The following is a 14734-nucleotide window of genomic DNA, read 5'->3' on the forward strand; positions in this document are numbered from 1 at the left end:
CCCGGCTGCGCGGGTGGGATTTTCCTCCTGCCGCCTCTCTCTGCCCGCTAGGCGGCTGCGGGCGTGCGGGAGAGCCCGGAGCGGGGAGCGAGAGCAGGGGAGAGCCAGGAAAAAAAACGGGGGGCGGGGGGGGGGGGGAACCGAGCTGCTGAAATTTAAGGAGAGGACGGAGCGGCAGCGAGGCAGTGCCGGGGTCGCTGCTCTCGGCCGCAGCAGCCACAGGGGCTGCGGTGCCAGCGAGGGCGCCAGGCCGAGCCCGGGCACCCGCGGAGCGGGGCCGCCCCACGAGCATCCCGGCGGCAGCAGCAGGAGCGGCCCGGCTCGGCCCGGCCCGGCCCGGTGAGTGTGCTCAGCACCGCGGACAGCTCCGCGCCCCGCGCTCCGACTTCGCGTTCCGGGCTCGGAGCTTCGCGTTCTGCGCTCTGAGCTCCGCGCTCCGCGGTACCGCGCTCCGCAGGCTGGGCTCCGCGCTCCGCGGCGCTGAGCTCTGTGTCACCGCTCCGAGCTCTGTGCCACGGCTGCGAGCTCCGCGCTCCGCGCTCCGTGTCACCGCTCCGAGCTCCGCGCCGCTCTGCCCCGCGCTCCGCGGGCACAGCTCACAGCGCTCCGCGGGCACAGCTCACGGCTCTCCGCGCTCCGCTGCTCCAGCCGTGCCCGGCCGCGGCTGCCCGTGCTCTCTGCTGTGTGTGCTGCCCCTCTCTCTCCAGCCCAGCGGAGTTGAGCGCGGAGGAAGCGGCGGAGGGAAGGAGGGAGCCGCGATTGCCGTGCCGCGGGGTCTGCCCGGCCCGAACGCGGGCGAGGGGAGAAGGGGTCTGTTGGTCTGTTGGTTATTTTTGGGGGGTGGTAAAAGCTGCCCGCACTTTCTGCAAGTTCCTTTTGTGGCTGGAATGAGGTGGAAGAAATTTGGCTCTCGGCACCTGCGTCACACGGAGACAGTTCGTGGGGGGAGGAGGCTCCTTGCTGCATCCTTGCAGGCAGCGCTGGGGGCTCATTCACACCCTGTCCCCGCCAAAGCCGGGCTCCATCTCTCCTTCCCAGCCCGCTGCCTCCCTTCCGCCCACGACTCCCCCTCCCCGCGGGGGCAGCAGCATCCCCAACTCCGGGAGCTGGGAACGAACCCGAGCAGCCTCTCCATCCCTCCTTCCCTGGATGCTGTCGGCGAACGCGGAGCCCACCCAGGCTCTGCCGAGCCTTAGCCGCGGCTTTTTGCTTCAATTCACCAAAGTTTGAACGCGGTTTTTGCCTGCTCAAGCAGCAAGGCTGCCTTTCCGGAGGCGAGCTGAGCCCTGGAAGAGGGGAGAGCTTTGGGCTGGAGGATGCTGCTCCCTAAACCTGAGCACAGCTGCGACTTTCGAAGGCAGGGAGCGGAGCCTGCTTGGCCAGGTCACGGCTGGCGGAGGGGTGGATGGAGCACCTGGAGGAGGAAGGGACGCTGAGGGCGTGTCTGAGGAACGCATTAATTAGGCGAGCTTCATTAGCAGTCACCTGCTGTGGCTTCTGACAGAATCCATCCAGCCGGAGAGGCGGAGAAGGCTGAGCCCAGTGCGGGGATCCTTCCTGGAGCGGCAGGGGGCTCGATGGAAGGGAAGCATCCCTGTGTCCTGCCGTCCTGGCTGGAAATGGGCTGCACCTCGCCTCTTTAAGCTCCTGCCTGTGTATGGGCTGGGCAGCTGAGAGCAGCTGAGAGCAGACATCTCCCATCAAGGAAGGGCCACATTTGGGCATTGGTTTCTGCATCCCTGAGGGACGTGTGTCTGCAGGCGGGGAAACTGAGGAATGGGCAAGAGGAGGAGGCTTGGCAGGCAGGCAGGAGGCTCAGACGGGCTTTTCCTGCACCCTCAGTGGAGCATGAGGGGTTTCTCTGAATCTCAGGTGCTCACAGCAATGAGCCACAAATGCCCGGGTTTGTACAGGGGGAGGCTGGGTGGGCGAGAGGGGCCCCGGAGCACTGCCAGTCCCACCGGGTCCTTCTCCCCGTGATGTCTGCCTGGGAGCTGGGCTTCTCCTGCAGGGGTGGATCCATCTCTAGGACCACAGAGCCAGGAAAAGCCCTGCTGGCTGCTGGGGCTCGTGGTGCTGGTGCTGGGTTTGGCTGCGAGGCCTGGCAAACAAGGACGAAGAGGCAGCTTGTTTCTGGGCTGAGCTTGGGGTTTCCCCTGGGCTCTCATGTTTGTGGGGCTGTTTGTGGGGAGCAGAGCCACTCCCATGGAGAACTCCCTGCTCTGCCCTGCACCCCAAAGCTGCTCCCAGGACTCGTCAGGTGGATTTGAGCATCAGCAAGGTGAAGCTGCAGGGATAGTTTGTCACCATGGATCTCGTGCTGTTCTCCTGATGGTGGTGCTCCAAGCTCCCCAATCTCCCTAAAACAGCTCAAAACTGTGTTGAGAAGTGGGAACCAATCCTATGGGAGCCTGACAGAGCTGCAGCTCTGACTGCTTCACCCACAGCTCCTGGGGGGTTACAGGCACCCAAACCTGCTGGGCTTTGGGGGGCTGCAGCTCCTGCCCTGGCACAGGGTGTCTGTGGGGTTCCCAGCCTCTCCTTGCTGCTGTTCATCTTGTCAGAGCCCACAGCAAATGCAATAAAACCAAAGAAAAAGGCTAATTAACAAGTACAAGCATGTAGGGTGTAAAGTAGATGTTTAACCTTATTATATAAACAAACATAAAGGAGACATAAATTAGGCAGGGGAAGAAGTCAATTCATTGATGGAACTGCCCAGGCAGAAGAGATAAAGGCAGCAGGAGGCAGCTGAGGGACAGGGACAGAGCCTGGAATCCTCTCTCCTGTTAATTGTGCCACTAATGAGAAACAAAATGTCAATGGCCTTAGATCCTGCTCCATCCCTAAGGTGGTCCCACAGCCAGGGTCAAAATCCCAGAGAGGATAAATCTGGGCCTGTTGGGTGCTCCCAGCTGTTGGGTTCTGTTCTCTCAGCCCAGTTTCTGGCTCCCAGTCCCTGGGAGGTGGCTGCTGAGTTAAAGGCAGTCGGTGCTGGGAGCTCAGGCTCTCTGCACCCCCTGTTTGACAGCACCATTGATTCCTGCTCTCCCCTCACCCACCCCACTGCACCAGAAATAAAATAAATGAATCAGAAGGGATGGGGATAGGAAATTCAAAAACAAAATAGAAAACAGAGGGCAGGTTCAGCAGGTGTCATTTGTCTGTCTCTTGTTCTGGAAGGGGTTTTCCCCTCATCAGTCTCATAACTCACAAGGCAGGTCCAGTCTCCCTTACAGATGTGCCTGAAATGAGCCCTGGGATGCCCAGCGCCATCTCAGCTGACTTTCAGTCCAGGATTTTCCCTGTTGGCTGCCACAGCCCCAAGGGAGGTGCTTCAGCTGGGTTCCATGGGCATTGAGAGGGCATCTCCCCTCCATCACCCCTGCCTTACCTAGCCAAAGGAAATGTCACTGAACAAGCCCCTTCCCACTGGGAAATATTCAAAGGAACATCCTTCCATGGCAAAATGTCAGCACCAACCATCCCATCCTCAGGCTGAGACCCCTCTCCTCCTGTGCCTTCCTATTTCCCCCAGCTTGTTGTCTTCATCCCAGAGCCCAATTTAATTTTCCCTTTATAATTAGCCATCACAATTTCTCCCAGCAGCTCCTTGACGAGCCCCAGGTAATTGTTTTGTTATTTCTCCCCCCCCCCCCCCCCCACCCCCTCTTATTTTCCTTGCTACTTTTAAATGTCAAAGCCTGGCATTTCCATAATTCCCATGGCCAGGGCAGGAACCTTGGCAAGGTGCAAGGCAGCAAAGCTGAATCCTGGCTTCCAGCAGCTGCCTTCAGTAAAACACAGTGCTGCCTTTAACCAGCCACCATGGAGGGCTTGTCCTGCTGGCACATCTGGGATGGCAGAGGTTGGGAAGAGATGAGCAGGTGGGGGATCAGAGCTGTGGGATGGCACATGAACCATCTCCTCCTCCTCCTGTGTGGGGTTTGGTGCTCAGGGGCTGGTCGCTGCCAGATTTACTGGTGGAATGCTAAATTCTCCCCTCATGCTCCCTGGGGTGGCTGGGGCTTAGGAAGGGGCTGTGGATTCCCCCAAAATCACCAGGAATAGGGCAGTAGAAGGTCCCTGCTGAGGTCCCTTTCCCTAGGAGGTCTGGTGAGCAGAGATCTTCATCCAAAAATTTTCCCTCTGAGCTGTTTGGGTTTGTGGGCAGCTTAACCTAGGACATGCTAGAAACCACCCCAGCTACAAACTCCCTGCCTCTCTCTCTCTCAGCTTTATTGCTGAATAAACCCTTTTGGGAGGGATTTCTGCTCCCCATCTCTTTCCTCGAGGTGCACGGAGCTCCAGCAGGTCACCATGGGGAAGGTGAGACCTGGAGCCTGTTGCCAGCCTGTGGCGGTGTGGGTCATTGCTAGAGAAATTAGCCAGGAGTGTTCAACTGGCACCTGGGTGGATGCGGGATGTTCCTTTGGGCCAGCCAGAACTCTTGTCCTGCTGGAGATCACAAATCCCACACACTTTGGGGAAATGAGATGCTTGTAGCTGCTCCACGTGTAGGAAATGGTAATGGCTGCTCTCCTGAAGGATGGTTTGGCAGGGGTAAGGGATTTAAAGCTCTCTCCTTCCCCTCCACTCATGAGAACCATCACAGGAGGGAGAAATCAATTCAGCTCTCTGTCCTTCATCCCAGGGCAGCTCCCTCCTCTTTCCCCACTCATTTGGGGACAATGTCCCACTTGAGGGCTCTCAGGGCTGGAGGCTGGGGTGCAGCTGGAGTGGCCTGGCAGCAGAACTGCTCCACTGGGTGCTGATATCCCTCTGAAGTGCAGAAATCCTCCCAGGTGGAAGGAAAAAGCCTTGCCCTGCCCTCCTGGCATCCTGGGAGCCGGTGTGGCCACGTCCCAGGGGAAAGCTGCTCTGTTTGCCTCAGCTGGAGCTGCTGTCATTGCTGTGCTTGGCCTGGCTGCCTGGGTTGGGGCATTGATTGCCCACTCAATACTGATGCATTTGGGCTGCTGGTGGAGGGAGGAGGCTCCGGGGGATGGCTGTGCCCACCAAGCCAGCATGGGAAGGGCTGGGCGTGGCTCTGCTCTCATGGCTGGCACGGTAGGTGACCCTGAGCCCTGCCACAGCATGCTGGAGCAGGATGGAGGAGCTGCAGCAGGAGCAAGGCATGCCCTGGCTCACACAGAGGTCCCCATGCTGGATCTCCAGCCCCATCGTGTTCCCAGAGCTTCATCCCCAGGAAGGAGATGTTTCCTAGGGAAACCCTTGAGCCTTTCCCTGATGGCTCCTTGGTTTTGGCTGAAATCATGTTAGTCAGCAGAAATCACCAAAAACGTGGATTCCTGAAGTGCGGTGTTTATTTTCCTCCCTTTTTTGGGTGTTTTTTTGGGGGGGTTTGGATTTTTTATTTTTTTTTGGGTGATGAGTCTCTAATCCCCGTGGGGTTTTGCAGCCTCGCTTGGCTGATCAGCACAGTCAGGAACAGGTCCTGTCGATGGATGGAGCCCATCGTGTCCCTGCTGGATAACCGGGGACGAGCAGGGAGCATCGCCCAGGGCGGCCCTGGCTGCCCCCACTGCGGACAGAGCCTGCCCGGTAATTAACATGCAGATTGATTGGATTCGATCTGCTTGCTGTCCCCTGGGCGAGCCAGGGACACGTTTGTCGGGGGGATCGGTGTCCTGCCAGCCCCTCACCTAAAGCGCGCTCTGCTCGCAGAGAGACTTGAAAGAAAATCCCTCTGCAAAGCATCAGCATTAAGCTCGTCTTTAATTACGCAGCTAATTTATTGCGTAGCGCCAGTAACAATGTAAACCAAGCGCACGGCTGCGAGATAGCGCGCCGAGAATTGCCTCGTTTGGTAAATAATTTTAACCTAAGTAATTATTTCCTGCAAGGGGGAGGATGCTGGGAGCACCCTGGGGGCTTTTGTGGCCGCAGGAGGGATGAGCTGGGGGTGTAATTCCTCATTAATTACTGGGTCTGACAGGCACCCATCACCGCGGGCACCCCAGGACCACCCCGGGCTCCCCGCGGGTGCTTCCAGTGCTGCCCTGGGAAACCACTGGCAGCGCTCCTGGGCACAGGTTGGTTGGTTGGTTTTCCTTTGGGTTGTTTCCGGTTTTTATTCTTTTCCTCTCCAATTTTAACCCATCTGCCTGTCATGTTATTAAGGCAGCATCCCCTTTTGCCAGCCGTGCTTAATGAGGACTAATTGCAGTGATGAAGGTGCGAGGCTCTGCTCCTGCTCCAGCATCCCTGCTGCCTGACGCTGGTGCCACTGCTGCCCGCACCCTAAACTCCTCCAGCTGCCTCATTTTCTGTAGGAAACCTGCTTTAGATGGAGCTGCTCCATTTGTGTTTCCCCCCTTGTGCTCCTTCTCCAGCTCATCCTGCTCGCCCTCCTCCCCGGCTCCATCCCCGCTCCCCGCTGCCCTCCCCGGCTCCATCCCAGCCCTCCCCGGCTTTCCCCGTCGCTCTCCCTCTCTCCGAGCCTTTGTTTGCCCCGGGGCTCGGTGTAAAAGCGCCATTGATGCCACTGGGCGCTGATATGAACAGAGTCTCTCTCCGGCTCTCCAGATGGGCACCCCGGCTCAATCGCGTCCTGTTCTCCACTGGGGAGTGACAATGAACTCGGGCGGCACTGAGAGACGGAGAAAGGGCCGCTCTGTGCTCCGGGAGACAGCCCTGTCCCCGCGGCCAAAATAACTCCACTTGTTTTATTTATCAACTCCGGGGGCACGGGCTGTGAGTGGCATACAGATGTTGCCACAGCTGGCTCTGCCAGCCTGACGTGCCTGGGACCGGTCCCGTGTGGAGCAGGGGATGCTCTGCCGTGTCTGTGCCTCGGCAGCCCCTGGAGGGTGTTTTAAAATAAAACTGAGGGCATTTCCGTGGCCAAGGGGGCTCCAGCTCCAATATCCCGACCCTCAGCTGGCCTGGCACCCCAGTGAAGCTCACACAGAGCCTGGGCCAGCTCAGCTCCTGCTCAGCAGCTCCAGAGTTGGCAACAGGGAAGGAAAGTCCTTCTTCATGGTGTGTGTACACACAAAATGAAAGGACAGGTGCTGGAAGCTGAAGTGATTTTTTTCTGCTCCCTCCCCTCACTAACGCAGGCTCCCTCTCTTCCTCCCTCTCTCACTCTGCTCTCCCACGAGTGAATTGGATTAGTCACCTTCTTAATTAACTGTGCTGGTGTGAGCTCTATTAGGTATTAAATGTTTGTCACAATCCAATTTCAGAAATCCATCCAGCAGGGCAGGGTTTGGAGGCACTGGGTGGCTGCAGCTCCCACTCTGGGGCTGGAGGAGATTGGGGGGGACTGGGGATGTAACCCCACCCTCAGCTTCTGGGTACCCCACAGGCTCGTTTTGCCCTTGGGAAAGGTCATCCCAGCCCTCTCAGTAGGCATCGACACAAAGCTGGCACCCCAGGAGAGGCAGAGCTGTCCCCACGCAGCCCCGACCCCCAGAGATGGAAATCACGCTGGAGCTGGGTGTGAATCGCTGCTGGAGCTGTGCTCCAGAGCCCTGGCAGCAGCACTGGGGCTGAGCTGGGTGAGCCCAGCCCTTTGCGGGATTTGGGCTGCCCTGCTGAGCCCTGCAGGCTGATGCTTTGTGGGGAGCTGGCATCAGCATCCCCAGCAGCCGGGGCAGGGCTCCTTTGAATGAACACCATGCTGGCAGTGAATGAGCTTCAGCTGCTGCTGTAGAGCCAGCCCAGCTCCTGAGAATGGGCACAGCTCATCCCCTGCAGCCCCAGCACAGCCCAGACCCCTCTCTCCGGGCAGGGGTGTCCCAGGCTCCCCAGCTCATCCTGTGTCTCCATCACTGCTCAGCTCTTTCATCTTTGTCTCTCAGACAGCTCCTAATCCATAACAAACTTTCACCTCTCATCTCAGTTCCCTTAATAGCCTCTGCAGAAGGACTTTATTAAAGCCTGGTGGAAGCTCTGAATTCATTACAGCTCCTTATGCTCCACCACACCTGCTTTGCTGCTTCCCTGGGGTCAGGGCTCTGCTGGTTTATGTGGGCCCGAAGGAGCACTTGGGCTTGTTTCTTCCCAGCCCAGATTATTATTTATAATTTTTTATGTCTCTGTTAATGATGTCTCATTCATTATTTATTATTTTAATTGAATTTGTTTTCTCCCTGCACTAAATGGTGAGGCTCACTGGCCTCCTTTATGTGTTCTGTCACAGAGGAGATGAAGCACTGACTGGACAGGTGGGCACAGCATCTTTTTGCACAGTAAATTCTGTGCTGTTCAGCATTTTGGGTCTAAAAAAAGCCTCTCGAGTGAATCCTGTAGGTACCCAGGGGGTCACACACCTCATTCCTGAAGTCCTGGTGGAGGAGACCACCGTGGGGAGCACCACATTTGCAGCAGTGGCAAAACATCTAATCCCTTTAAATTCCTCTGCATCGATTGTGGCTTTAGAGCGGAATCACTCAGAGGCACAGGAGCTCCCCTTGGGCAGTGCAGTGACAGCCTGGGGCCCTCCAGCAGCCCAGCAGGCTGCTCCTCACTGCTGTCCCTCCCCTGCATCCCTGATTTCCAGCCTGAAATGGGGATGTTTGCCCAGCCTCAGGCAGGAGGAGCGGGATGCAGGGGCTGATGGGGCTGATGGGCTGGGGCTCTGCCCTGGGGAGCAGCTGGGAGGGTTTGTCCTCCATGGGAGCAGCCTGGGACAGGCCAGGGGGGTTTGCAGGCTCCTCATGTCCTCATTTACATCACTCTCAGGTGTCACATCCTCCATGCAGCCCTGCCTCCCCTCTGAGGGGGTGGAGGGGTTTGGGGGTTATTGATTTCCAGAGCAAGGAATCTGCTGCTCTGCTCTGGAGGGCTTTTTCTTCCCAGCAATCAATGGAATTGTGTTTATCATTTGACCTGGACAAGTGTTTCACTGATGCAAACAAAGCTGGGCAGAGGGATGGATGGGGGGAGAGCAGATAAGGAGGATTGGGAGAGGAGAGGCAGTCATGGGAAGGACCCAGAGCAGATGAGAAGGGTTGAGATAAGGAGCAGCCCTGCCTTTCCCTGCTCAGGAGAGCAGGAATGGGATGGGCACCCACCCTGAGCTCTGCAGGGCCCTGTCAGGGGCTGGTGGGCAGGGGGACATCACTGCCTGCCCAGTGCCATGGATCCATCCAGGCAACTCCTCAGAGAGCACAAGGTTGATTTCCTTAAATTAGCAGGAGAAGGAGTGATGGGGGCAGGTTTCCATAGAAATGGGAGCTGGAACAGGCACTGTGAGCCCTGGCAGGGGTGATGCTCTGCCCTGCCCCTCACTGCCAGGGGAGGGCTTCTCCCTGCAGCTTTCAGTGTATTAATTCAAGCAAAAATTAATCTTTTTGTGATGGAGGTGGTGTTATTCCTGATGCTTTGGTAGATTATTTCTTCTTCCTCCATAGTTTGATTTATGCTGTAAGATCCTCAGGAATGACAAGAGGCAAATGCCCAGCCTCAAAATGTTGGGTTGGCAATGAGAGCAGGCAGTGGGCTTGGAAAAAAAGAGCAGTTTCAAATGTCAGGGGAGTTGGTGTGATGAGGATGTGGTTAACAGAGGGCAGCCAGGCCAGCAGGTTAATGTGCCTACCCTTTGCAGAATGAACCAGGGGACATATAATGACTCTAAAGAGCGAGGGCTGGGGTTTACATCTGCTCTTTAAAAAGCCTGTTAAATCCCAGGCAATCTCTCACTCATCATATCCCAGCCTCAGCCCTTGTATCCTCCTGGGCAGGAGCAGAGCTGCCTTTCACTCCATCCCAGTGTAAGTGCAGGAGAAACCCTCCTGGGGGTTAAAATTAAACTGGGGTGAAAATTCCTGAGGAATCCCATGAGGGCAGAGCAATACCCAGCTGGGAAAAGCAGATTTATAACAGCACTGGTGGGGACACTGCCCCAGCAGCACCAGGAGCACCATGTGGGAGCTGGGGAAGGGGCATGTCCCCACAGAGCTGGGACAGCAGCGCTCCTCCCTGCCCAGGGCCGGGCAGAGCAGAGCAGAGATGGAGCTGCTGGTGCCCCAGAAGAATGAAGCATTGTGCTGGCTGTGCAGCAGCTGCAGGAGGGATGGAATGTTGTCCCTGCATCCCGCACATCTGGGTGCTGCTCACCGCTGCCCAGCTCCCTCCTGTGCAGCCTGCCTGGGTGTGAGGGCATTTCAGGGGGAAATCAGCAGCCCATGGGTGAGGATCCCTGCATTTGCAAGCCTGGCCCTGCCCCAGGGATGTGCTCTTCTCCCACACCAGCAGGGTTTGGCACAGGGTGATGCTGAGTGCACTCAGGCCAGGCTGCAGAGCTCCCTGCCCTCCTCACCCCACAGTGCTGGTTTGAGGCCATCCAGCCCTGAGGGGACCCCCAGGTACCCCCATGGTGGGAAAGGATCCCACCCACACCCCAGCAGGACAGAGGGACCCCCAAAGCACACACAGGCAGTGCTGGCACCCCATCACTCCACACACAGCCCACATCAGCCTGGCCCTGGGGGCTTCTTGATAAATCACTGCCTGGCATGGGTGGGTGGGTGTGACCGTGTTCATGGCACTCTCAGGTTGAGGGAAGAGACAAGGAGACTCCGTGTTTGATTTATTATTTTATGATATATATTACATTAAAACTATACTAAAAGAGTAGAAGAAAAGGTTTCTTCAGAAGGCTAGCTAAGAATAGAACAGCAAAGAGTGATAACAAAGGCTTGTGGCTCAGCTCTTTGTCTGAGCCAGCTGACTGTGATTGGCCATTAATTAGAAACAACCAACATGAGACCAATCACAGATGCACCTGTTGCATTTCACAGCAGCAGATAATCATTGTTTACATTTTGTTCCTGAGGCCTCCCAGCTTCTCAGGAGGAAAAATCCTGAGGGAAGGATTTTCCATAAAAGATGTCTGTGACAGGTTGGCATTGGCAGCTTTAGTTCCCAAGTCTGCAGGAGTTTGGGTCCCACAGCCCCAGGGGCAGGCAGGGCTCTGGTTGGATTTTGGCACTCCCAGCCCCTGGGACAGCCCTGCATCATCCCAATGTGGGATCCAGGGTATGGACTGCACATCACCTGTGACCAATCCTGAGGTGTTTCCCCAGGCCAACAAGAGAAGAAAAAACAAAAAAAAGGCAGCAGGGAGCCCAGGCTGGCTCCTGGGGGTGCAGGGAGCTGGGGCAGGCAGCACATCCCTCTGCTCCTGCTTCTGCCAGGGGCCCTGCGGAGCTGCCCCAGAGGAGCTGCTGAGCTTCAGCCCAGCATGGGCTCCCTTCCCCCTAAAATAAGTGTATTTGGGGATGCCACAGCACAGAAAGCAGCAGGCTTCATCATTTACCTGTTCAGTGCCAGTACTGGGCTCACATTAAACAGGGCTCCAACATACTTAAATCTCTGGAGTACAAATTGACCCCAAGCTGGGGATGCTTTCTTCAAAATTATTTTCCCTTTCAAGTCCTTTCTGCCCATGAATGTGCGCACTCTCTACCCAAACTGGGGAAAAGTCTCAGGTTTATTTTTAGGGAAAGGCACTGGCTGCAGCCACATCAGTTGCTCTGTGTACCTGGGCCCACAGCCATAAATCACAGTCCCAGAGGGAACCTGCCTCCCCAACCCCAGGCAATTAGAATTTGCCTCTCATCCCCATGTGCCAGGGTCCTTTATCCCCACTAATCTTTTATCCTCTCTTGTTATCCCCTTTGGTGTCTAATCCTCTCTCCAATCCCACTAAGCTGCTGACGTGGCTGTGCCCAGACCCAGGGATGAGCCTGCATCCCAGGCTGGGATGGTTTGGGATGGTTTGGGATGCTCTGGACTCTAACCTGTCACTCAGGAGGGGCCACCAATCAGCCTCATTAGGCTAAAAATTAAACTGAGGTGAGAAAAATCAGGTTTTTGGGGGTATTTCCTCCTGAATCCTGCAGACAGCTGTAGATTCCTCACTTGGGCCTGATGAAAGTACTCCAGATGAGAGAGTGCAGCTAATTACTGGCTTGGGCTCCACACTGAGGGTGACACCCCAATAATATGAGCAGGAAAAGGGAGCTTCTTTCCGTGCTGCATCTCCTGCAGGGCTTTGCAGAGGGGAAAGCTCCCCCTTGGAGCTGTTCTGTCCCAGCCCCAGGTCCAGCATGGCAGTGGCACTGCAAACTCCTGGGTGCCAGCCTTCCCCTCCATCACCCACAGGAACCTGCATCCTTTCTTCTCCTTTCCCTTTTTCCTCGTGGTCACTTGAAAATAAACTATTTAATGCAAAGATGGAGGGGGAAAAACGAGGCAGATTCATCCATTCATGATGTATTTGTGGTGTATTTGATATGGAAAGTGTCCCACGATGTCACAGGCAGCAGCATTACTGCTCCTTACTCGACAATCACCCGTTAATTCCTGTATTTCCATTCCCCGGCCTTCCTCCCTGCACCCCACAGCCTCATCCCTGCTAGGGACATTGTGATTGCCCCTAATGACAGTGCTGCAGCTGAATGCCAACATCCCCATTTCCCTGTGATTGGCACCACAGCACAGCTTCAGCCACAGCTAAAGCCACCCTGAGTGAGTGACTCTGGGGCTTGTGGCTCCAGAATTGTCCCCTGGCATCCTCAGGACGATGGGAGTGAGAGGAGATGTCCCCTGGTGTGGGAATGTTCCTCACTTGGGGTCACCAAATGTGGGATTTGCGGCCAACCCCAACAAGGGTAGGGATGAGCATCCTGACTCCATGTTTCAGAAGGCTGATTTATTATCTTATGATATATATTATATTAAATGAAGAAAATGTATATTATATATATATTATATTTTTATATAATACATATTCTATATAATATATCATGTAGTATATATATTATATATAATACATATTATATATAATATATATAACATATTATATTAAATGAAGAAAATTTATATTATATATATTTTATAGATAATCTATTCTATATATAATATAGAATATACAATATCCAATACACAATATATAATATGTAATATATATTATATAATATATTCTATATATTATATATTATATATTATATATTATATATATTATATAGTATATATAATATATTATATATGTGATTTTTATATTATATATAATATATGTAATATATATTATATTAAATGATTATAATAAAGAAAATGATATACTAAAACCTTACTAAAAGAATAGAAGAAAGGATTTCATCAGAAGGCTCGCAAAGAAAGGAATAGAAAAGAATGATAATAAAATCTTGTGACTGACTAGAGAGCCTGAGCCAGCTGGCTGTGATTGGCCATTAATTAGAAACAACCACACAAGACCAATCACAGATGCACCTGTTGCATTCCACAGCAGCAGATAACCATTGTTTGCATTTTGATCCGGAGGCCTCCCAGCTTCTCAGGAGGAAAGATCTTGGCAAAAGGATTTTCCATAAAACATGTCTGTGACACCCTGGGCTGGCCACAGGGACACAGAGCTGTGGTGGCCCCAAAAAGGCTCAGTGGGGTTTTCCCATCCCAGGCAAAGCCAGCAGATGGGGCAGGGATACTGAAATTGGGGTTTGTTTGGGCAGGAGGATGCTGCCTGAGCCTTTTTAGCAGCAAGAAGTAAAAGACAGCTCTCAGCACAGAAAATTAATCGAGAAGTCCTTTGGAAGTGCTTGTCATGCCATGAGGTGCTGCTCCTGGTGGTGGAGATCCCTCTGTAAGATGTGGGATGTGGAGGCAGGTGAGAAGAAACAGAGGGAAGGGTGGAATTCCCACAATTACAATTTCCAGGAGGAGTTAGCAGAGGTGCAAGCCCAACCCAGCTGCTGAACCCCCAAAAGGGGCCTGTGGGAGGTTCAGGATGCTCCCCTTTCCAAAAACCTTCCCAGGGCTACAAATGCTGCATCCCACCAGGGATGTAGGTGGGGATGTAGATGGCCATGGGGCTTTCCACCTTGTGTGCCACTCTGCTGGTCCAGAGGGAAGAGCCAGAGCATTTTTATACTAAAAAATTGGTTTTATTGAGGCTGAGGTTTGCTATACTCAGCATAAGGGCCAGTTGGGAGCCCAGGGTTGGGATTAGGGAGGCAGGGAGAAAATGAACCCCTGGAATTTCCCTTATTTGACCCCAACAGTGGGAGAGGTTTGGGTTTGCTGAGCACAGATGCAGGTTTTTTTGGCTGAGTTGGCAGCACGTGGCTGGCAGAGGGCCAGTCCCCAGAGCAGCAGCAGCAGCACTTTGGGGTTTCAGCCTTTCCCTGGGGTGAGCACAGCCAGCGTCAGCGCTAAAAAAAAATCAAATGTGACGTGCCAGAGGTGTGAATCAGCAAGAGGAAAATTCCCACCACTTGGGGAGGGAGAGCAGGCACAGAAATTACAGCCTGGACTCTGTGAGGCAGCTTTGAGTGGGGGAGTGGGAATAGGGAGGGCAGGGAGCTGTGGTGCAGCAATGGGACAGTGGGAATGGGAGCTGATGATCCTCCAGGCTGGAATTGCAGCTGGGGAAAGCTGCCAGCCCCAGGACATCTCTGAAATGTGAGTTTGTCCCCAAACCCAGTGTCCTCTGCAGGGTGGAGCATCCCCAGGGGTAAGGATGCAGGAGCTTGAGTGTCTGTCAGTTGCAGTTTCTTGATATCTGTGCACAGAGCAAAGTCTAACCCCAAAAATCAGGCAAAAAGTGCATCAGGGAGGGGATGCACCCACAGTGGGGGATGCTGAGCTCCTGCACCTGGTGCTGCTTCATCATCTTGCTTTCCAGCTCATCTTGCTGTGTGGGGAGATGGAGAGAGGGCACAGAGGTGAGGCAGCAGTGGCT

At 54.5% G+C, this 14734-nt stretch overlaps 1 protein-coding gene across 1 annotated transcript in view; it reads left to right on the plus strand.

The window, feature by feature from the left end:
- Positions 1 to 291: 291 nt before the first annotated feature.
- Positions 292 to 14734, plus strand: part of TNR (tenascin R) — a 77408-nt gene continuing 62965 nt past the window's right edge. The window contains exon 1 of the mRNA XM_054285671.1: positions 292 to 339. The gene's annotated coding sequence lies outside the window, so the exon portion shown is untranslated. The remainder of the gene's footprint in view (positions 340 to 14734) is intronic.

This window comes from Melozone crissalis, unplaced genomic scaffold (assembly GCF_028551555.1).
Source record: "Melozone crissalis strain CALT ecotype California unplaced genomic scaffold, PUWL_Pcris_2 ptg000045l_1, whole genome shotgun sequence".
Lineage (NCBI taxonomy): Eukaryota > Metazoa > Chordata > Aves > Passeriformes > Passerellidae > Melozone > Melozone crissalis.